Genomic DNA, 25,300 nt, shown 5'->3' with positions numbered 1-25,300 from the left:
TCACAAGATCCCGCCACAACGCTCTATTTAGAACTGCACCAACTGACAGCTCCACCGTTTAATGTAAACACGTATCCGGTTTGCAATTTAGAATCGTCCGGATCAATGTCAAAGCTTGCATCAACGTAACCATTTACGATGAGCTCTTTGTCACCTCCATATATGAGAAACATATCCTTAGTCCTTTTCAGGTATTTCAGGATGTTCTTGACCGCTGTCCAGTGATCCACTCCTGGATTACTTTGGTACCTCCCTGCTAGACTTATAGCAAGACACACATCAGGTCTGGTACACAGCATTGCATACATGATAGAGCCTATGGCTGAAGCATAGGGAACATCTTTCATTTTCTCTCTATCTTTTGCATTGGTCGGGCATTGAGTCTTACTCAATTTCACACCTTGTAACACAGGCAAGAATCCTTTCTTTGCTTGATCCATTTTGAACTTCTTCAAAATTTTGTCAAGGTATGTGCTTTGTGAAAGTCCAATTAATCATCTTGATCTATCTCTATAGATCTTAATGCCCAATATGTAAGCAGCTTCACCGAGGTCTTTCATTGAAAAACTCTTATTCAAGTATCCCTTTATGCTATCCAGAAATTCTATATCATTTCCGATTAGTAATATGTCATCTACATATAATATCAGAAATGCTACAGAGCTCCCACTCACTTTCTTGTAAATACAAACTTCTCCAAAAGTCTGTACAAAACCAAATGCTTTGATCACACTATCAAAGCGTTTATTCCAACTCCGAGAGGCTTGCACCAGTCCATAAATGGATCGCTGGAGCTTGCACACTTTGTTAGCTCCCTTTGGATCGACAAAACCTTCCGGCTGCATCATATACAACTCTTCTTCCAGAAATCCATTCAAGAATGCAGTTTTGACATCCATCTGCCATATTTCATAATCATAAAATGCGGCAATTGCTAACATGATTCGGACAGACTTAAGCATCGCTACGGGTGAGAAGGTCTCATCGTAGTCAATCCCTTGAACTTGTCGAAAACCTTTTGCGACAAGTCGAGCTTTGTAGACAGTAACATTACCGTCAGCGTCAGTCTTCTTCTTGAAGATCCATTTATTCGCAATTGCTTGCCGATCTTTGGGCAAGTCAACCAAAGTCCACACTTTGTTCTCATACATGGATCCCATATCAGATTTCATGGCTTCAATCCATTTTGCGGAATCTGGGCTCACCATCGCTTCTCCATAGTTCGTAGGTTCATCATGATCTAGTAGCATGACTTCCAGAACAGGATTACCGTACCACTCTGGTGCGGATCTTACTCTGGTTGATCTACGAGGTTCATTAGTATCTTGTTCTGAAGTTTCATGATCATCATCATTAGCTTCCTCACTAATTGGTGTAGGTGTCACAGAAACCGGTTTTTGTGATGTACTACTTTCCAATAAGGGAGCAGGTACAGTCACCTCATCAAGTTCTACTTTCCTCCCACTCACTTCTTTCGAGAGAAACTCTTTCTCTAGAAAGTTTCCGAATTTAGCAACAAAAGTCTTGCCTTCAGATCTGTGATAGAAGGTGTATCCAATAGTCTCCTTCGGATATCCTATGAAGACACATTTCTCCGATTTGGGTTCGAGCTTATTAGGTTGAAGCTTTTTCACATAAGCATCGCAGCCCCAAACTTTCAGAAACGACAACTTTGGTTTCTTGCCAAACCACAGTTCATAAGGCGTCGTCTCTACGGATTTTGATGGTGCCCTATTTAACGTGAATGCGGCTGTCTCTAGAGCATAACCCCAAAACGATAGCGGTAAATCAGTAAGAGACATCATAGATCGCACCATATCAAGTAAAGTACGATTACGACGTTCGGACACACCATTACGCTGTGGTGTTCCGGGTGGCGTGAGTTGCGAAACTATTTCACATTGTTTCAAATGTACACCAAACTCGTAACTCAAATATTCTCCTCCACAATCAGATCGTAGGAATTTTATTTTCTTGTTACGATGATTTTCAACTTCACTCTGAAATTCTTTGAACTTTTCAAATGTTTCAGACTTATGTTTCATTAAGTAGATATACCCATATCTGCTTAAATCATCTGTGAAAGTGAGAAAATAACGATATCCACCACGAGCCTCAACATTCATCGGACCACATACATCTGTATGTATGATTTCCAACAAATCTATTGCTCTCTCCATACTACCGGAGAACAGTGTTTTTGTCATCTTGCCCATAAGGCACGGTTCGCAAGTACCAAGTGATTCATAATCAAGTGGTTCCAAAAGTCCATCAGTATGGAGTTTGTTCATGCGCTTTATACCGATATGACCTAAACGGCAGTGCCACAAATAAGTTGCACTATTATTATCAACTCTGCATCTTTTGGCTTCAACATTATGAATATGTGTGTCACTACTATCGAGATTTAATAAGAATAGACCATTCTTCATGGGTGCATGACCATAAAAGATATTACTCATATAAATAGAACAACCATTATTCTCTGATTTAAATGAATAACCGTCTCGCATCAAACAAGATCCAGATATAATGTTCATGCTCAATGCTGGCACCAAATAACAATTATTTAGGTCTAATACTAATCCCGAAGGTAGATGTAGAGGTAGCGTGCCGACCGCGATCACATCGACTTTGGAACCATTTCCCACGCGCATCGTCATCTCATCCTTAGCCAATCTTCGCTTAATCCGCAGTCCCTGTTTCGAGTTGCAAATGTTAGCAACAGAACTAGTATCAAATACCCAGGTGCTACTGCGAGCATTAGTAAGGTACACATCAATAACATGTATATCGCATATACCTTTGTTCACCTTGCCATCCTTCTTATCCGCCAAATACTTGGGGCAGTTCCGCTTCCAGTGACCAGTCTGCTTGCAGTAGAAGCACTCAGTTTCAGGCTTAGGTCCAGATTTGGGTTTCTTCTCTTGATCATCAACTTGCTTGCTGTTCTTTTTGAAGTTCCCCTTCTTCTTCCCTTTTCCCTTTTTCTTGAAACTAGTGGTCTTGTTGACCATCAACACTTGATGCTCCTTCTTGATTTCTACCTCCGCAGCTTTCATTATTGCGAAGAGCTCGGGAATAGTCTTATTCATCCCTTGCATATTATAGTTCATCACGAAGCTCTTGTAGCTAGGTGGCAGTGATTGGAGAATTCTGTCAATGACGCAATCAACTGGAAGATTAACTCCCAATTGAATCAAGTGATTATTATACCCAGACATTTTGAGTATATGCTCACTGACAGAACTGTTCTCCTCCATCTTGCAGCTATAGAACTTATTGGAGACTTCATATCTCTCAATCCGGGCATTTGCTTGAAATATTAACTTCAACTCCTGGAACATCTCATATGCTCCATGACGTTCAAAACGTCGTTGAAGTCCCGATTCTAAGCCGTAAAGCATGGCACACTGAACTATCGAGTAGTCATCAGCTTTGCTCTGCCAGACATTCATAACATCTGGTGTTGCTCCAGCAGCAGGCCTGGCACCCAGAGGTGCTTCCAGGACATAATTCTTCTGTGCAGCAATGAGGATAATCCTCAAGTTACGGACCCAGTCCGTGTAATTGCTACCATCATCTTTCAACTTTGCTTTCTCAACGAACGCATTAAAATTCAATGAAACAACAGCACAGGCCATCTATCTACAATCAAACATAAACAAGCAAGATACTATCAGGTACCAAGTTCATGATAAATTGAAGTTCAATTAATCATATTACTAAAGAACTCCACTTAGATAGACATCCCTCTAATCCTCTAAGTGATTACGTGATCCAAATCAACTAAACCATGTCCGATCATCACGTGAGATGGAGTAGTTTCATTGGTGAACATCACTATGTTGATCATATCTACTATATGCTTCACGCTCGACCTTTCGGTCTCCGTGTTCCGAGGCCATATCTGTATATGCTTGGCTCGTCAAGTAGAACCTGAGTATTCTGCGTGTGCAACTGTTTTGCATGCGTTGTATTTGAACGTAGAGCCTATCACACCCGATCATCACATGGTGTCTCAGCACGAAGAACTTTCGCAACGGTGCATACTCAGGGAGAACACTTCTTGATAATTAGTGAGAGATCATCTTAAAATGCTACCGTCAAACAAAGCAAGATAAGATGCATAAAAGATAAACATCACATGCAATCAATATAAGTGATATGATATGGCCATCATCATCTTGTTCTTGTGATCTCCATCTTCGAAGCACCGTCATGATCACCATTGTCACCGGCGCGACACCTTGATCATCATCGTAGCATCATTGTCGTCACGCCAATCTTATGCTTCCACGACTATCGCTACCGCTTAGTGATAAAGTAAAGCATTACAGCGCAATTGCATTGCATACAATAAAGCGACAACCATATGGCTCCTGCCAGTTGCCGATAACTTGGTTACAAAACATGATCATCTCATACAATAAAATTTAGCATCATGTCTTGACCATATCACATCACAACATGCCCTACAAAAACAAGTTAGACGTCTTCTACTTTGTTGTTGCAAGTTTTATGTGGCTTCTACGGGCTTAAGCAAGAACCAATCTTACCTACGCATCAAAACCACAACGATAGTTTGTCAAGTTGGTGCTGTTTTAACCTTCGCAAGGACCGGACATAGCCACACTTGGTTCAACTAAAGTTGGAGAAACTGACACCCGCCAGCCACCTGTGTGCAAAGCACGTCGGTAGAACCAGTCTCGCGTAAGCGTACGCGTAATGTCGGTCCGGGCCGCTTCATCCAACAATACCGCCGAACCAAAGTATGACATGCTGGTAAGCAGTATGACTTATATCGCCCACAACTCACTTGTGTTCTACTCGTGCATATAACATCAACATATAAAACCTAGGCTCTGATACCACTGTTGGGGAACATAGTAATTTCAAAAATTTTCCTACGCACACGCAAGATCATGGTGATGCATAGCAACGAGAGGGCAGAGTGTGATCTACGTACCCTCATAGACCGACAGCGGATGCATTATGACAACGCGGTTGATGTAGTCGTACGTCTTCACGGCCCGACCAATCAAGCACCGAAACTATGGCACCTCCGAGTTTTAGCACACGTTCAGCTCGATGATGATCCCCGGACTCCGATCCAGCAAAGTGTTGGGGAAGAGTTCCGTCAGCACAACGGTGTGGTGACGATCTTGATGTTCTACCGTCGCAGGGCTTCGCCTAAGCACCGCTACAATATTATCGAGGAGTATGGTGGAAGGGGGCACCACACACGGCTAAGAAAACGATCACGTGGATCAACTTGTGTGTCTAGGGGTGCCCCTGCCCCCGTATATAAAGGAGCAAGGGGAGGAGGCCGGCCGGCCCTAGGGCGCTCCAAGGAGGAGGAGTCCTCCTCCTAGTAGGAGTAGGACTCCCCTCTTTCCTACTCCTACTAGCTAGGAGGGGGAAAGGAAGGGGGAGAGGGAGAAGGAAAGGGGGGGCACCGCCCCCCTTCTCCTAGTCCAATTCGGACTAGAGGGGGAGGGGGCGCGCGGCCCACCCTGCCCGCCCCTCTCTCTCTCCACTAGGGCCCATGAGGCCCATTACTTCTCCGGGGGGGGGGGGGGGGGTTCCGGTAACCCTCCGGCACTCTGGTTTTCTTTGAAATCATCCGGAACACTTCCGGTGTCCGAATATAGCCGTCCGATATATCAATCTTTATGTCTCGACCATTTCGAGACTCCTCGTCATGTCCGTTATCACATCCGGGACTCCGAACTAACTTCGGTACATCAAAACTCATAAACTCATACTATAACTGTCATCGAAACCTTAAGCATGCGGACCCTACGGGTTCGAGAACAATGTAGACATGACCGAGACATGTCTCCGGTCAATAACCAATAGCGGAACCTGGATGCTCATATTGGCTCCCACATATTCTACGAAGATCTTTATCGGTCAGACCGCATAACAACATACGTTGTTCCCTTTGTCATCGGTATGTTACTTGCCCGAGATTCGATCGTCGGTATCTCAATACCTAGTTCAATCTCGTTACCGGCAAGTCTCTTTACTCGTTTCGTAATACATCATCTCGTAAATAATTCATTAGTTGCAATTCTTGCAAGGCTTATGTGATGTGCATTACCGAGAGGGCTCAGAGATACCTCTCGGACAATCGGAGTGACAAAACCTAATCTCGAAATACGCCAACCCAACATTTACCTTTGGAGACACCTGTAGAGCTCCTTTATAATCACCCAGTTACGTTGTGACATTTGGTAGCACACAAAGTGTTCCTTCGGCAAACGGGAGTTGCATAATCTCATAGTTATAGGAACATGTATAAGTCATGAAGAAAGCAATAGCAACATACTAAATGATCGGGTGCTAAGCTAATGGAATGGGTCATGTCAATCACATCATTCTCCTAATAATGTGATCCCGTTAATCAAATGACAACACATGTCTATGGTTAGGAAACATAACCATCTTTGATTAACGAGCTAGTCAAGTAGAGGCATACTAGTGACGTTTAGTTTGTCTATGTATTCACACAAGTATTATGTTTCTGGATAATACAATTCTAGCATGAATAATAAACATTTATCATGATATAAGGAAATAAAATAATAACATTATTATTGCCTCTAGGGCATATTTCCTTCAATCTCCACATCAATATGGTATCTAGAATAATTGTGGAGCTCTACCTTTATTTCCTTCTTCCACAATAATGCTAACCCGCCACTTTTTCCTTCACAGTCCCTTGCCACCAAGTTACTCATTCCCAACTTCCATTTGAGACTTTCCATTCCCCTTTTATCAAGTTTGGTTTCTAATAAAAAGAGAAGGTCAGGGTCCTCCTGCTTCTGCACATCCAGAAGCCCTCTCACTGCCGGGCCGTTCCCCAACCCCCGGCAGTTCCACACCGTGATCCTCATTGGGCCCTGCGGGATTGGTCCGCCAATCCCGCTTTTGCAATTAGCTTTGGTTCTTCCGCCATCGTGTTTGTTTCATGACGTCCTCTCACAACCAAATTTTCAGCTGGCTCCACATCCATCCTCATCTTCTTTTCCAACTCTAGCCCCTCATCAATCTCCATGTCATCTGCAGATCGTTTCTTTGTCTTTGGAGTTGTCTCAAGTTGTGTCTGATTCACCTTCAGCCTATCATGTTTAATTAATTTAACTTTCCTTCCTTTCTTCTTCTCTTCTGGAGTGTCTCCCTCATTTGCACAATTCCTCAAATTCTTCGGTTTTACCCCTGCTTCCTCCTCCACCTGCTGCGTTATATCTTTGGTTGCAGCTTCATTCATCTTCGGTTGTTTCCCAATTTTGTCGACCTCTCCTTCCCCTGACTCTTGGGAAACAACCATGTAAATTTCCCCCCTTCTTTGTCAATATTCATTTGTTCTTCCTCGTTTGTCCCCTTTTCCTGCATTTCAGTTAAGGAGTCATATCCGCTTTGCTTGCTTGTCGGCTCTCTACCAACCTTCTCAAAGTCTAATTTTTTTTCCTTTGGATTGTTGATCAGTGATGTCCTTTTTCAGCCTCAAGGGACTTGTGACCTCTTTTTCTTCCTTAGGGTGTGAGCCAGCAATTCCTTCACCTTCAACAGAGCTCTTCCTCCATGAGATGGCCTCACTACCATGTAACTTTCCCCTGTTACCACTACTATTGCTTCTCCAGCTGCTTGCCCTTTCAGAAGGTCCTTTACTTTTTTCTTCATCACTTGGGTTCCTCCTAAAAATTTCAGCTTTCAGCCATGGACCATATTCTCCTTTTTTCGCTTTAGTTTTTGCTCTGCATGCTCTATCACTATGCCCAATTACGCCGCACGCATAGCAAAAGTCTGGTAAAAACTCGTACTTAAAGGAGATGAATTTATCCTCCTTTTCCTTTCGCCCTTCCTCTGTTTGTTCTTTGTTCTTCTTCCCTATCATTTCATCATAAACCAATTCTTCTTCTTCCTCTTCGTCGAAGTCTACTTTTATGCCTCTCATCAACGGCTTGGTGATGTCCAGCCGTACTTTGATCCTCATGAAACTCCCTGGAGCTAGTCCATTTTCATCGACATCCACATCCAGGACTTCTCCAATCTGTTGCCCTATAGTTTCTCCGGACTCCCTGTTCATAACACCCATGGGCATACCATCAACTCTGACCCAAATCGGGATAAATTTGAACTCATACTCGTCTAGTGATTTAGTTGGCTTGAAATCTTCTATCACAATCAAGCACTTGTTAAACATCCATGGGCCACTATTTAAGGCTTTAATTTTCCCTCCTTCTTCTCGAAAAGAGAATAGAAATCTGTTCATGCCTAAGTCCTTGCACTCTATTCCCTTAAAAGGGCACCAGATCCAGCCTAAAGTACTTACCAGAGCGTCCGCTCTTGCTGGTCTGTCTGACAACAATTTCCCTACTGCTTTTGGCTTATCAAAGAAATCTGGACATGTTCCTCTTCTGTTGAGCTTGACTCCTCTCCTTTCAGATTCAGATAGCTTCAAGGATTGAAGTTTCTTTTGTACTCCTTCCATACTGACCTTGTTGTCGCTCCCTTTGTTTGCCCGCTTCTGTCCTCCGCCCTCCTTCGGCGCCGCCTCGTGCGGCCCCTCCCGCCGCCTATCCTTCGCCTCCAAACCTCCTCCCAGCTGGTGTGCTAGAGTTGAAATTAGGAGCTCGCCCTAGCACAGTTGACTAGATGCAAGGTCTTGGTGGGGATGGGAATGAAACGAGGGGAAATATCTCTGAACAGAGGATGACAAACCCGAGCTTGTGCACTCCCTAATTCAGTTGGGGTGTGGGGAATCAGCACAACGGCGTGAGAACTTGGCCTGAATTGATTCACGGCTCAACTGGGAAATGATTTGGGATTAGATCTGGTGTTGTGGGTGTGTGGAAGAATGGATCAAAATTAGATTCGCCTGTGAACTCTGGCGAGAACCTACCCTCACCTGCTGGAGGGACCTAGAACCGTCACCTGTGCGACAGACCTGTGAGACGAAAACATATAGATTCGATAGTGTAACGTAATAGACATTGCGCGCAAAACTAGCCACTCCAAAAAACATTGATTGATTTTTGTACGTATAGCTTCTGGAACATGAACTTGTTAAAAGCCTTTTCTTTCATTTATGTCTCTGCGAAATTGTTGGTCACGTAGGAGACCTTTTCAATTGCCATAGGCATCGACGATATCTATGGTTTATTATTTAATTTTTGTTGTTATACAAGAAGAAACCCCGTCGGTGTTTATATACATGCCTATATTAGGATAGACCCCTACTTCTAATCATGTGCAAACTCCAACAACAAGATTAAAAATTAAATTCAGCTCCTTGGTCTTGTTGCCTCATTTCGTTTCCATGGCTTGCACTCTGACTCTCATCCTCATCTCGGTAAACTTCTATCTTTGAGGATGTCAGTGAGAGTATCAACAAGCTGGTCTTTCTGCTTGTTCATATGCTGAAATTTGATCTTCATCTTTTTAGTTCACTCTTAGATGTAGTGGAAATTGTGCGTATGTGCTATCTCCTCACATGATTGATCGATTTTTTGCACAATAGGATTTTAGCCCAGTCATTGATCTTCAGTGGTTTGCAATGTTGGTTGGATGTAGTTTTAGCTACATGCACCTTCACAAAGTTGTCGTTCTTTTCGGTATGTATTATGCCTCACATTGATTGATTTTTGTACGTATAGCTTCTGGAACATGAACTTGTTAAAAGCCTTTTCGTTCATTTATGTCTCTGCGAAATTGTTGGTCACGTAGGAGACCTTTTCAATTGCCATAGGCATGGACAATATCTATGGTTTATTATTTAAATTTTGTTGTTATACAAGAAGAAACCTCGTCGGTGTTTATATACATGCCTATATTAGGATAGACCCCTACTTCTAATCATGTGCAAACTCCAACAACGAGATTAAAAATTAAATTCAGCTCCTTGGTCTTGTTGCCTCATTTCGTTTCCATGGCTTGCACTCTGACTCTCATCCTCATCTCGGTAAACTTCTATCTTTGAGGATGTCAGTGAGAGTATCAACAAGCTGGTCTTTCTGCTTGTTCATATGCTGAAATTTGATCTTCATCTTTTTAGTTCACTCTTAGATGTAGTGGAAATTGTGCGTATGTGCTATCTCCTCACATGATTAATCGATTTTTTGCACAATAGGATTTTAGCCCAGTCATCGATCTTCAGTGGTTTGCAATGTTGGTTGGATGTAGTTTTAGCTACATGCACCTTCACAAAGTTGTCGTTCTTTTCGGTATGTATTATGCCTCACATTGATTGATTTTTGTACGTATAGCTTCTGGAACATGAACTTGTTAAAAGCCTTTTCTTTCATTTATGTCTCTGCGAAATTGTTGGTCACGTAGGAGACCTTTTCAATTGCCATAGGCATGGACGATATCTATGGTTTATTATTTAATTTTTGTTGTTATACAAGAAGAAACCCCGTCGGTGTTTATATACATGCCTATATTAGGATAGACCCCTACTTCTAATCATGTGCAAACTCCAACAATGAGATTAAAAATTAAATTCAGCTCCTTGGTCTTGTTGCCTCATTTCGTTTCCATGGCTTGCACTCTGACTCTCATCCTCATCTCGGTAAACTTCTATCTTTGAGGATGTCAGTGAGAGTATCAACAAGCTGGTCTTTCTGCTTGTTCATATGCTGAAATTTGATCTTCATCTTTTTAGTTCACTCTTAGATGTAGTGGAAATTGTGCGTATGTGCTATCTCCTCACATGATTAATCGATTTTTTGCACAATAGGATTTTAGCCCAGTCATCGATCTTCAGTGGTTTGCAATGTTGGTTGGATGTAGTTTTAGCTACATGCACCTTCACAAAGTTGTCGTTCTTTTCGGTATGTATTATGCCTCACATGAGGAAAAATCAACCACCTTTTTCTTCTGATAATTCCAATCGATAGGTTTCAAAGCAAGCAGACCGGCCCTACCATTTTAGCGGACCTAGTGCGAGATGGGATTAGTGGGCCTAACAAACAGTCATGTCTTGCCCCTCACCGCCGCACGCTGCCACCACAAGTTCATACTAAGTATATATGTGAATTTCAAGATAATACAATAATTTCAAACACTAGAAGCCTCATTATATTTTATGATCTACCTACACATAGCAATTTTGACAAAAAAAGATGCCTTACATGCAAGAACAACAGAGAAATCCAATACCAGAATATGTAATCGTCATGTGCTAATTTGTTGATACTTGGTCGTCATTAATATGAGGCAACCACTTGTGCAACAATTTTGTGTGAAGATATCTATCACAACATTTGTGTCGTGGATTTGTCACGACAGATGTCCTAGCAAAAGGACTTAGGTGTGGAGCCATCGCAACGTAGGTAGCTTGAAGGGGTTGAACGGGAACAAAAGACACAAATGGTTTGCCCAGGTTCGGCCCCTCTCAATGAGGTAAAAGCCTACTCCTTCTTCTATTAGTATTGCTTGAGTTTCGATTACAAGGGAGGGAATACGCTTGACCTAGTTCTCAATTGATTATCTCCTGAGTTAACCCGCCACCGGGTTTCGCCTTTATATACACAGGTCGAGACCCGGAGGCTTACAGAGTCCCAGTTGGCTCACATAGCGTGGACGGCTCTGTTTCTAACTAGTCATGCCTTATAGGGCAAGTCATCATACGACGCTTCATAGGCCCCGGTCTTGGGCCTTTACCAGGCCTGCTTCCATGAGCCGCCGTCTTCACACCTTGGGTCTCCTTGGACCTTCTTCATATTAAACTGCCAACGGTGTAACCCGGCCCCTCCCGGGCGGGTCACACCTCGGAGCTATATCCCCAACAATAATCGATCAACAAGGAAATATGGGTAATCTAGAGGAGGAACAAGAGGAACAACTTACGTGTGGACATGGGCTGCTATCAACGCCTCATCGGCAGCCGATGAATATGTTGCACCCTCGGTTTGTTGCCAGAGCCCGTCAGGGCCTTGTCTTCCTCAGATACTTATAAGATGGAAGAACAAAAGGTTGGGGGTCCTCTTTGGGATAATGAAGAGGTGAAGGTGGTGATACGTAGAAAATTTTCATTCATTGCAAGAATGTATATGTGCACTGTATTCTCCTGTGCTCCTCCAACTTTTGAATGGAAAAGTTATTGCTTTATTTTTGCTGAAAGGAAAAGTTATTGGTAGGATGCTGACATGTTGCAAAGGGAATCTTGTATTTTATTTAAATCAACCCATAGTCCTATTTATTGGGATTTCGCTATGAAACTAAGTTTCTGACACAAAACAAAGTTTCAGCAAGTTTTTGATATGAAACTATGCATCATGAAGTTTTCAGCCAAATTTGACATGTTTTCTATCACCTAAGAAACTATGAGGTTTGACTTCTAGAAAAATCAACATGCGCTAAATTATGGAATGGAGACATCATCTATAATTTCTATAGCCTAATCCTTCTTCCAATACAATGATACAAAAAACTTTATGTATTTGTGAAATAAAACAAAAATCAAGGCAATACTGTTTGATCGGTATTTCATTTTTAGACAGAAACTGTTTCATTTTTTGAAATTTTGACTCATTTTACCATTTGAGTAACCATTTTTTATTCATAGTTATTTTCCATAGGAGATTATATAAATGAGTTCAGTGTAACACTATCCAATTATCAACCACAAACCTAAGCTTAAAAATGTGTACAAAGGGTTGTTCTACTTATGAAAGTTTGAGCCAATGGACAATTTCTTACGTAATATATGAATCTCCAAAAAGTGTTAAAGGTTATAACTACATGTATCACAACCCATGTATGTAAATTTCTTAAACGTAAACCATAAGCTTTTTATATAAATTCGATGACCCACAGAAACCCTAAAAGTACAAATATTAAAATTTATTGTTCGATTAAGAAAGGACTATCTGGGTGTTACTATTTTCACGAACTAGCGATAGTCTCACCGGGGAAAAGGTTTCTTATGTTTCATGTTGTTGCTAGATTATTCGACGTTCCAAGGCTTTCATGTAGTATGGTCAGAGTTGCAAAGTCGTGGGTGTGATAGGTGCCAATGATGCATGACGTATATCATGTGTTTTAACGATAATGACCTAGCTAGTAGGGTCCATGTCTCAGTGCTTTAACTCGAGCAGTCATGGATCATTGGCTATCATACACAATACAATATGAAGTACCAAGAACAAGAACATTTTTTTGGAATATATGGAAACAGAGAAGCAAAAAATATTTTGATGGTGTCCCCCTCCTTAAATGTTTGGCCAAATCTCTTTAGGGAGAGCTTGAGCTAGCTTAAGTTTTGGGTCTCCTCTAATTTGCGTGATTTCTAGACTCTTTTATTAATTCCATAGTAACTTGACTTGTATGTACACTGTAATCTACCCTTACCCCCTACTTGGCAAATGCCCATGGCCTTGTAAATATTTAGTTTATTTATAATGTTATAATGGTGGGAGCCTCCCCTGTTGTCTTCCTGCTAAAAAACAAGAACATTTCTATTACTTAAAACCCATAGACGTCTCTCAAGGCCCCATGGAAATTGAGTGCGCACTTGAACATAAATACACTTTGTTTATTCTTTGTTGATATAATCTGCAACATGACAGTTTGCAGGTAAGTACATGGAACGCACTTTCAAGTTACACCACAATAATAATAAACTTAGTACTATATGCAAAGTAGTATCAAAGGGTGGCTACGTCTTTTAGCTTAAAGCCATTTTATACAAGGGGAACAAATATGATTGAATTTTGAATTTATTTGGTTAGGGTTTCAGCCCGAAGGTGTTATGTCGTTGTGATTTGGGGAATTCCATGCCAAGGAGGAAGAAGCATGCATGTTCCCGGGTTGTCATTGAAAGTGAAATGGAGTGGGTGACTAGCAAAGGGTCTGAGCGAAGGAGAGCGCGAGAACGTGCGTCGGTTGGGTCTGTGCCGACAAGGCCAAGCAAGCTTTGAGTGAAGTTATCGATACAGTCAATTATGCCCATGGGCAATAGGGTAACAGAACATAATTTCCTACTTAAAATCTATCCAGGAATATATATAAATATCCTAAAAATTGCAAAATTAATTCCTAAATATCCACAAAAAGCATAAAAATATAGAAATGTCTATATAGAGCCGAAAAATGGATTCTAGCCCATTTGTTCAATTTTAAAATTAGTTTTAAAAATTTAAAACTTAATATGTAACTTATTAGTCCCCCCAATATACTTTTAGTGTTTTTATCGTTCTTGTAAATTGTTTTGAAGATTCGAAATGCATGAAGTGGTATTTAAAGCATTTCCATCTTAATATGGTCAACAAGACATATTATCTTCTATCTTTTCCTTTCCTTCGGATTTGTGGAAATAGCCCTAAGTATTATATAGTCCAAATATGCTTATAAATCCGGATTTAATTGTCCCCAACTTAATAATTGGAGAATTCATATTATCTCCTCTCACTTTATTGCACATCGAATTGAAAAATATCCAAATGGCTCAAACAAAAATAAAATGAGTCAAAATATACTATCCTTGGCATTAAGAAAGTCATTTTATACCATCTCTTTTAGAAATTGATTTAGTGCTCTAAAACCGAAGTCTGAACTTGACTCAATTTATATATTTTGGATAGTCAGGTTTGTCCACTCCTTAGAAAGGTGTCAAAACTAGATTAAGAACAATTTCAACAAGTTCTTCAAAAGGTTATAAATCCATGAGAAAATTCAACTTAATAATATTTAAGAACATTCAAAAATTTGGAAAATTTTAGGGTGTTACACATGCATGCCCCCACCCCAAGTGTGTTTGCCTTGTTTATCAATCTTGTAGCTTTGCCGTGCTACAGAACTACTTGGTACTTTTGAATCTCGACTGATTTTACTTATTTTATTTCCAAATTATTCCATTCTTTTCAAAAATATAGTTTCTATTATGTTTGAAAGGAAAACTTCATAAAGTTTGACTAAGCTTACACAGAAAATATCATCATCAGTAATAAAAACAAATGCAATATAAAATATAATTTGCAATGTATCTAATAATAATTATGTAGTATGGAATACGTAGATAAATTTGTCTATAAAATTGATAAACTTTACAAATATTGAATGTTCATTAGAAAATTATATGCAGTGTAGTCTCATGTGGTATGAGTAGTGACCAAAATGAGGTTTAGTTAAAAAGATAATAAGAAATAAAAAATTGCTTGTTGAGTAACAAATAAATTTTTTCCACAAATAGTGGCAACGTACCTTGGGGAAATCTTTGACGGATGTAAATGACTGTCCATAGATCTATAAGGAAATTACATAAAACACGCAATATTAGGGCCTATTTTGCACAAACTACCTACTATAAGAGTTCATTGTATGGAACACTGGCGTAATAAGTTATAAATGGCTCAAATCCTCTATCATTTAACTTGGTTGACATGATTTCTAACATTTGGATTCTTCTTATAAATTCAAATGTGACAAAAACATAGGTCACATGAGAAATTTTAAATCAATTTCAAAGTTTTGGTTCAATATTCAAACATATAAAAAATATGATTTTTTTATTGTAAATCATATATGCACCCCTTGTTGTTTTGGAATTTCTTGGCTCATTTGGACCACATGTTTTAGGGTAAATGATTTTATATTGAATTGGCTCATTAGATATTTTGGTTGGAATTTCAAAATTGCCAAAAATATATGAATAATATATAGGCGGAACCCGATTGTTAGAAATTGTTTCATCCAAGCTAAACAGTGGATTTGATCTAGCTAGAATGGATTACACCAATAGATGGTGTTCTCTACAACAAACACATGGAAGCAGATAGTTAATCTCTATAGTTGGTAGTTTGTGCAATTTCTTCGAGACATAACTGTCCATACATATCTCACTGTCTGGGATCAGGCAATGCGAAGAAAAAGAAACATTTCTTGTACGTATGAATGTACCAATGGGTTCTCACCAGAAAGGATATACATAATCAAGCGGCGACCACACTAGCGGAGCTATGTCGAAGTCAGGGGCAATGTCCCCCAGCCTCGGACCACTCTGTGAAGGATTTTTTTGGAGGGGCTTGAAAAAAGTTATTCTTTTTACCCCCAAATGCTCTTTTTTAACATTTGCACCCCCCCCCCCCCAATTATTTCCAAGATCTGCCTCTGGGCGACAACGCCACCAAAGACGTAGCTAAAGGATAGCACGGTATAAGTAGCTAACAATGAAACATGCTTTCTCTCCATGTTTCTCTTATTTTTGAATGTAAAATTGACTGCTAGGATGCTGACATAATACAAAGAACCTTGTATTATATTAAAATCTTTCAATTCCATACTCCAACTTTTAGGGTTTTCCATGAAACTAAGTTTCTCATAGAAAATTAAGTTTCAACAATTCTCTAAATATGTTACTATGTTTCACCAAGTTTGTAGATATGGAACTTGACTAAATTCACGTAACTTATAGAGGAGATAACATCACTGGAGAGGTAGAAAAAAAACTAAGGGGGGGGGGGGGGGACAAAACATGAGTGTTTGGTGCCGGGAGGCTAAAAAATCTAATATAAGCCCTCCATGGTTTTTTTCCCTTCAGAACTTGGTATAAGGTTGGAGGGGATAGCATGTTGGGTTTATTATCCCTAATGATATGGACCATGACCTCATGTTGATAAAAGTATAAGGCTATTTAGAAAATAGTAGCAGCCAAAGCCCAAAGAGGTTTAGTAGGAAAGATGACAAGTTAGCATATAGATTTAGTTTGTACAAAAACTGCTTGTATGTCTATGATTATTGGTCTCAAATATGTGAATATAGACAACAAAGAAAATATCGGCAGTGCAGTGCTCCATTCGCTCAGAAATAATAAGATATATAATTAAACACACAATAGATATTTCATACTTTGACCAGTCGATGTACATGTATTATGATGTATGCATTGAGCATGCCAAAATCAAATTATTCTGTTTATTTTACACAATAAGTTTAACCCATATTTTCTCTTAATATTTTTAGGTCTACTACAAGAAAAATTGGACAATTGGAAACAATCTCATTTCTGACCATTGTCTCATTTTAGTATTTAAGTAACCATTTTTATACATGGTTATTTTGCACAAGAGATTATAAAATGAGTTCAATGCAACACTGTCCAATCATCAATCACAAAAGTAAGCTTAAAAGTATACACAAAATGTTGCGCCATTACTACATTTTTTAAAAACCCAAAGATTTTAAAAATTGAGCCGATGGAAAATTTCTTCGGAATATACACTACAAAAGTAATTCTCCAAAAAAAGAATTGAGAGGATAATCCCATAGATCACAATTGACATTACAAAATGTCTTAAGCATAAATTCCCTTTTTTTCTAAATAAAAATCCTCTGAACCAAATAAGCCCCAAATGTAGAAATATTACATAATTTTTTTCATCATTTCAAAATAATGGAATAAGTGGGTGTTACTATTTTCATGAAATAATCAAAGTCTTACTTGGAAAAGGTGTCTTGGGTTGCGTGTTGTTTCTAGAATATTCGGTGTTCTAGGGCCTTAATCAAGTTTATGGAGAAAAGTATCAAAATAGTAATACTAAAATAATATAATATAAAAGTATATGTTTCATGATGTATCTAATGATAAACGCACTATCCATTAATACATTGTGTTTTGGATTTTTAAGCCAAACCGTGTAAAGTTTGATCAAAATTACAAAGGCATTGTTGACATCCAGAATACCAAATGAATACCATTAGATTTCCATGCAATATATTTAGTATTTGTAGATTTATATCGTTTTTATATAAAGTTGGTCAAAGTTTTTGAAGCTTGAGTTTGCGAATACCAATGCACACTATAATACGTGAAGGACGGGTATTATTTTGTATTGTATATGTAGATAAGTCTCTCTATAAACTTGACCAGCCTTTACAAAGCTTGATTTTTTTTAATGTATGCACTATAAATTTCTAATCACTTTCAAAGTTTTGGTTCAAAAATTTGAACATCTCAATAAAAATGCAAAATGAATCCAGTAAATCATACATGCAACCTGGATTGTTCCACGAAAACTTCAAGTCATTTGGAACACATGTTTTGTAGGAAATGATTTTTGTTCACTCACTCATTTTTTAAAGAAAATGCTAAACTCACAAGCAGGACCCACCCTCTGGAAATCTTGTCAACCGAGCTAAACGACAGCTTAAAACTAGCTGCAACGGATTACACCAATAGTTGGTGCTCTGTGTAACAGAACTCGTAGAGTAACTAGTCAATGTAAAATTGAGCCAAAAGTTGGTGGCCTCCGCGATTTCCTCGAGATCTCTATCTATCCATACCATGCATATCCCACTGTGTAGAGAGAATCAGGTGGCGCACAGAACCAAAACAGTGGTCGTACGTACGAACGTACCGCTGGGGTCTCGCCAGAAAAGGAGATACCCGATCCAGCGGCGACCACACTGTTTGCGGCTTGTAAGTACTACGCACCTTCACAGCACTGCACACTGCATGCGGCACACAGTTTCTTGATCCTTCCCTCTGTCCGGGTCTCGCCATTTACCCACCATGCATTTTTACTGGCATGTGCATGTGTGGTGGACGTACCACGACAAGACTTGGCGCCACCTCAGAGGTGGCTGACAGGTGGCAGGGGACGAGTGGCCGGCTGGCGGACATGTGTGTGCATGCATGCGTGCTGATTGGACGGTCTGGATTGGCGCCACGCTCTTGGCCTCGCTCGCCATGCATTGTACTCCAGCTGCTAGTACGTACGTACTACGTGCGTGCTCTTTAGCTTAGCTGGTCAAGCTAATAGCTGGTGTAGTGCTCGTATGAACTAGGATCGTGTCGTACGCGAGCACACGCATTGAAAGTCGGTTGTCCGCGAGTGTTCGTCGACGAGCAAACACGTCGCCTGATTAGGGGCGACATGACCGGCACGGTCGCCACATATAGAGGTGGTTAAAGCTGCTGGTAAACTCAAGTCAATACAACCTAGCTAAGCTATAGGTATAGATATATGTGGTGCATGTGTACGTCCGTCCATCAGTCCCATGCATGCAGCTGCTGACAGGTAGTACGTGCGCCGTATCGTACCGACCCACGGACGGACGGTGCAACATGCAATGAATGCCAATAGTTAACTAACAATGGTTTTGTTTAGTGCCGGCAGTCAGGGCATGCCGGCAATAGTTAACTAAACTGTCAAGGAACCATTAGGCAGGAACCCTAGCCCCGTTCATACCCTGTCGAGTGACTCATGACTCGGGTCTCTCGTCTCTCCTACAAAGTATATAAAATGTACTCCTACTTGGGTTGCAAAAAGTACTATGTTTGGCAAATGCAACTAGCTTTGACCTGCTCGTCCTCGTACGCGTCTGCCCGGAATATTCACACGCCAAGGTCAGCAATTACGCCGGAAATGCTTGGCAGCTGACCCCCGAGAAGCATGCATGCATGGTTAGTAAACCACAAACTATCGACCCATATGACACCCAATTATTGATATACAAATAGCCAAACGACGCCACACTCTAGAAGACTCTATAAACTATGCATGGCAAGGTCGGCAGGCACGCAAGTGAGCGAGGCATGCAAGCTAGGCAGGTAGGCACTGTACTATACTCCTATAGGCCGGTACCTTGGACTATTCAGCCCCCAGGCAGTATCGCTAAACAAGCAAGACATCGCTAACCAATGCACACATATACTATATTTTTATGTCAAGCCAAGAGGTGCTTTTGGTTGTGAACTAATTTTAAACCACAGTTTGGTCGTTGACGACTCCCGAGAGAAGCATGCAGTGCATGCCCTCTAGGCTGTTGCAAGCTGGCAAGTGTTGGATTATTCATCCGATACAATAGCACTGATCCAAGTACTCTGAACTGAACATTGGGTGATGGTTGCTTTTGTAGGCAGCAGTTCTGCTGGCTTTAGGTGCTCTTCCAATTTCAGCTGGCGATCTTTCTTTCCCGAACGAGGAAACATATTTGCGTGTGGATTAATAAACAAGAATGTTGTCTGGTTAATTAGGAAAACCGGGCTAAGACCACCATCTTGGTGTCACTAAGCAAGCTTTGTAACCTGTGATAGATGATTAAAACTCTGTATCTAATTTCTGGTTTCTATTAAAAGAAATCGGAGAGAGGGATACTCTCTCTTCAATAAAAAAGAACGGTCCAACTAAACGTCACTATTCAATGTGTATACTTGCGTCAATCAGACATGTACTTTTTGGACCCCCCCCCCCTCCCCAACTCTCTCTCTCTCTCTCTCTCTCTCTCTCTCTCTCTCTCTCTCCTTTCGATATGTCTTTGCATGCTTGCATTAATCTATGCCAAGCGAACACAATCTTTCTTACAAAAAGCAAGCATGCATTAGCTAGGAAAGTTGCAAGGCCACCCGTCATCGGTTGGAAAGCAGCCACGAAAGTTCGCGAGAGTCAAAAGAACGTGTGTCGTCGATGCAAACCAAGAAGCAACCCAATTGCACTTGAGATACCGATTAGTCAAGTTAATTTGTTTTAGTGACTAGTTAATCCCCTGGTTACTTGACTAACTTGGTCCACACTCCACATTTGACTCCACCCTGCTTAGCATAATTTACCTATTTTGGGATCACTTGTTACTAGTATAAAATTTAGCTTAGGTACCTACCTCTAGCTACTAGATGCCATCACTTTCCTAAACAATTGTGTTGCTTGTGGCCGCGTTGTTTGTGCAAAGTTCTTGACCGTTGAATAGGGCTTAATTTATTTATGTATAAATGGAGTTCAATTAGCGTGGCTTTCTAACTAAACCGGCCAGACATATACACTGAGAGCTCAGCTAGCTGCAATGATGTGTAAAGGGTGCGAGTACATAAATTGATGTCCAAGGAAACATCCTTATCATTCCTCTAAATATGTATAAACATAACAAACGAATAGACCAGTGGAGTTCTTTTTGGACCAAACATATACAAGTTAAGTTTGTTTTTTAGCTGTACGCTGATTATGACAGTGACTTAATTGACAACGACTGATTGAAGCTTATTAATTACAATCCCTGCTAGCCATTGATGGAGAGAAGCCAAGAAATTGCTCAAGCACACTAATTAAACACAATTGTTGCCGTGCTGCCAAAACTATACATATCGATCTAGAGACGTCTACGTGGCATCAACAGAAGGCATGATACCCGAACAGTAAACAACAAAAAAGCTCTTTCTGAACAGAAGCACATGCTAATAATGCAGGTATGCATCTTTGGGATATGCGCATACAACACTGAAGTAGAACTTTCTTGTTAGTTCTTTCCTTTTGCATCCCTACCCCCACAATGGGACTTATCGTAGGCAGGTGCAAATAATAATTAACTCATATGTGGCTTCGTTTTTTTTATGAACATGTCAATACAAAATCATACAACTGCAGAACTTTAAAGCACCTTCACGTATTATTTTCGTTTGATCAATCCAACATTTTTTATTTACATAAGTTAAGGAATAAGCTCAGCAGGGCAATCTACGATGTCATTTATTCTGAAGTGGACGTGGTAATTATTGGTAATATTATGCTGTTAATGAATCATCAAACCCCGGCTTTGTTTTTGATACTTGGTATGTTTAGCAATTTTCTTTCTAGACCAGATTAACGGTTTTGATATTATGATGCTTCTTTGATGGTATGGTTTTAGGTTGTTTAATCTATCTATCTATTAATTAGTTTGGCCTGCTGGTGAGAGGAAGCATGCTCTAACAGATCACATATCCAAAACTGAGCTTCGCATGGAATATATGTCTGGATACCCTAGAATCAGTTGGTTCTTCCCTATCTATCCTAGTTTGCATCGGTACACACAATAATATATAAGTAGAACAGTTTAACGATATAAGTTAGCTTCGCTTACAAACTTTGATCGAATCTTACTTGTTTAAGGAGTCTGACATCCTTTATGTTAGTATTTAAGATAGCTAGCTAGTGGTTGATTTGGCGCCTTTAATTAACTGTCATCAGTGACATGTCCATTAATTAATAGCATAAGTGAAACTAGAACCATGGTCTCTACAACTAATTAGGCTCGCATTTACTCACAACTACATTTGGGAGACGGAGATGAAACTAACAAAAGAGACCCTTGTCGATGTTTAATTTGTGTCGATCTTGTATACGACTATAGACTTGCTAAAAACTTTTTTGAATAGGCCAGGAGGACCATGCATGTCGATTGACTTTGGAGAGAGTGATAGACATGATGTACCCAAGTTAGGCCTAGAGGTGGATAACAAGTTAACAACCCTAATTCCATCCAGTTGGCCTCCTATATTTTCTTGTAAAAATTATAGTAGCGTTGATGACTAATGTAGCAAAAGGCTAAACTTATACCAACAAGTATGGTGGTGTGGAATTTTTGAACAATGTTGTAAGTTTAGCCTTGAAGGAAATGGTTTAAATGAGCATAACAACACCAACTATGTTAAGATGTGAGATCCCCCGACACAATGCAGATTCTTAGGCTCAAGTTTTTTCAACACAATTGTTAAGTATCCAATACTTTCATGAAGATTCTAGTTAGGCTCTTCTTATGACGTATGCAAGTTTGTATTTCTAGTTCTAAGCCCCTAGAAAGTCTATCATATATACTAAAAGTAAATCATGCACAAGTAAATTCCAACTCCTATACAAGTATTAGTGAATCTCAAAGAGTTTAAAATGTCCACTCTGATGATGTTTACTCTAAAACATATAGGTGGATCACGTAGATTAAACTAAAAGCAATATCAATGCAACTCTCTGATTACAACAGTTACTTCCATATGTGATGTTATCTTTAATCAAAGAAAACAAGAACGGCACTCCGAGAACTTATGTATACTAGGACGACAAATAAAAACAGGTTTAAAGAAGGCATAATAATAAAGTTGAGGAAGAGAGATGCTTCGCCATCCTCAAGTTTAGAGCTTCAGAAATCTTAGGATTAAATAAGCAAGTATTGGTATCCCCAAGCTTGAATTCTTTCTTGTCCTTGTTTTTCTTGCCATCAATGTCTCACCTAAATCTTAATAACTTCATTCTCAACAAAACTTCAATGGATTTGTGAGTAGGTTAGTTCATAAAACAATAACATCCAAGCATTCCTTTGGTGCAAAAAAATATAGCACTCATACCTACCAATTTCTAAAGAATATACCAAAATAAATGATTCCTTATGATCCAGTGATAATCCAAAAAATAGCATATATAGATCTTAAAACAAGTCAAAGAATATTCTATCTAAACGGTGCAACCAATAAAGATGTAATTTAAAACAAGACTTAGACTGATCAGAAATTTAGGAAACATTATCACATATATAGAACTTATAGATTGCATATTGTATAAATTATTTGTGATTTTGTCATGTTCCAGCAAAGGGTTCTAATTTCTTCAAGAGCGCTAAATTGTAGAAACTGCACAACACAACGGTTACTTGTATTCTAATGATGCCAATGGTAATCCTTGGCAATTTATTAAAGATAAATGTAAAATAATTCACTGCTAATGTACCATAGCAATTTTTACTCATGCAAAAATAAAATAAAAGATAAATATGTTTGTCTCCCATAAGCATTTTGGTAATGCCTTTGAGCTAGGCATTGTTGTTTTGATGGTCAAGTTCATCATCAGAACTTCCCAAGGGGTAATTTAATCTCATTTTAGCAGCATGACGTTTAATTATTCTTATCCTTGGAAAGTGTTCCATTCATTTATCAATTTGATGTTTCTTTATTTTTTTGTCTATTACAACACCTATCATTTTGTAGAATGGCCTTCAAAGAATAACTCGACATAGAGAATGACTTCCGATGTCTATGAAAATAAAATCAAGAGGAACATAATTCATATCGACACTTATAAGAACATTATTAATTCTTCCAGATGGTTTGTTTGTAGTTGAAGCAACAAGATGCAAGTTCAGTTGACAAGGCGGTGTTTATTTTGATCCTAGAAGTCAATATGTGGATCTGGGGATGGTGGAAACACTAGCATCAAGATCACATAAAACATGTTACTCAAAGTTGCTGACATTAATCTTTATTTTTTGTTCCCATCCGTCCTCCGATTTCCTAGAAATCATATTGTATTGCTTGTATTTCTCCTTTCTCAAAAATTAAACAACTTGTGCAATATGTTCAGTGAGTTACTTGTTGCAATCCTTAGCTTAGGAGCATTGGTTAAGTTTTGAAAAAAATTGTTACTCTAGACAGGGTATGATCAACATAATGAATTTTTATTCCATCTATTAAGGATGGGTCAATGCTAATCCCAAAGTGTGGGTGGAAATTATGGAGCGTCAAATCCCAAAGGAGCTAAATGTATATATTGTGTTCTCTCATATTATATCTGCCAATGATACAACCCTTCATATGTCGAACGTCTTTTGTACCTAGATGCAATAACTAAATATGGTTTGCAGATATAAAAGATGGAAGTGCAAGATAATTGAGTACCACTAAATGCAAGTTTGGTGTTGTAATATAAATGTGCAATATAGAATAAAGTGAGTGTTGAGTAGTGGTGGTAGATGTTACAAATTGTCCCTAGCAAATTGTCAATGATACTAGACCGATTATCATGCATTGTGGCTTTATATTTGGGAGAGGCCTACGCTAAAAATGTCCACATTTCTTATGACTAAAACATTACCAAGTGTCTGTGAGTACTAAGAATTTATTAATATAAAATCCAACCATGGCATTAAGGTCTATGGGTCCTCTTTATCCCATATCCAATAACTTAATATATGTCCCTTCGGCTATAAATCCTAAGAACACATTGGTAACCCTAAACTATGATCCACATATGTGTGTGCTCATATATTGGGGATGCCATGCAACTCATATAATCAAAATAGATCACCAATCACTATAGGACAAGATATCTACTCAGACATAATAGCAATGCAACAAATTATTGGATAATACTTAATCACATCAAAAGCACCATGTTCAGTTAGAGGATTACATGGGTTTATGGATGTATGGACCACTATAGAGAACGAGGTAAATGTGATGGAGATGGTGATGAATTTGATGGAGGGGTTGGAGATGATGGTGGTTCCCCTAACGGCGCTCTGGTGCCACCGAAAGAAAGAGGGAGACAGAGAGATCCACCTCCTCCTTCTTATTCCTTGGCCTTCTCCCTAGGTGGGATAAGATTTCTGCCTTTGATCCTGGGTGTCTCTGGCCACCATAGGGCCAGAGCCCCCCTCCCCTCCCCCCCCCCCCCCGAGATTGGATCTTTGCTCGGGTGGTATTTTTTATCTACTGTAATCTGAGCCCTAGTACCATTTTATCACCCCACAGAGTTTCTAACTCAAAAAATTT

The sequence above is a fragment of the Triticum urartu genome, chromosome 7A (assembly GCF_056163025.1).
Source record: "Triticum urartu cultivar PI428250 chromosome 7A, HENAU_Tu73, whole genome shotgun sequence".
NCBI lineage: Eukaryota > Viridiplantae > Streptophyta > Magnoliopsida > Poales > Poaceae > Triticum > Triticum urartu.
This window is presented reverse-complemented; position numbering follows the sequence as displayed.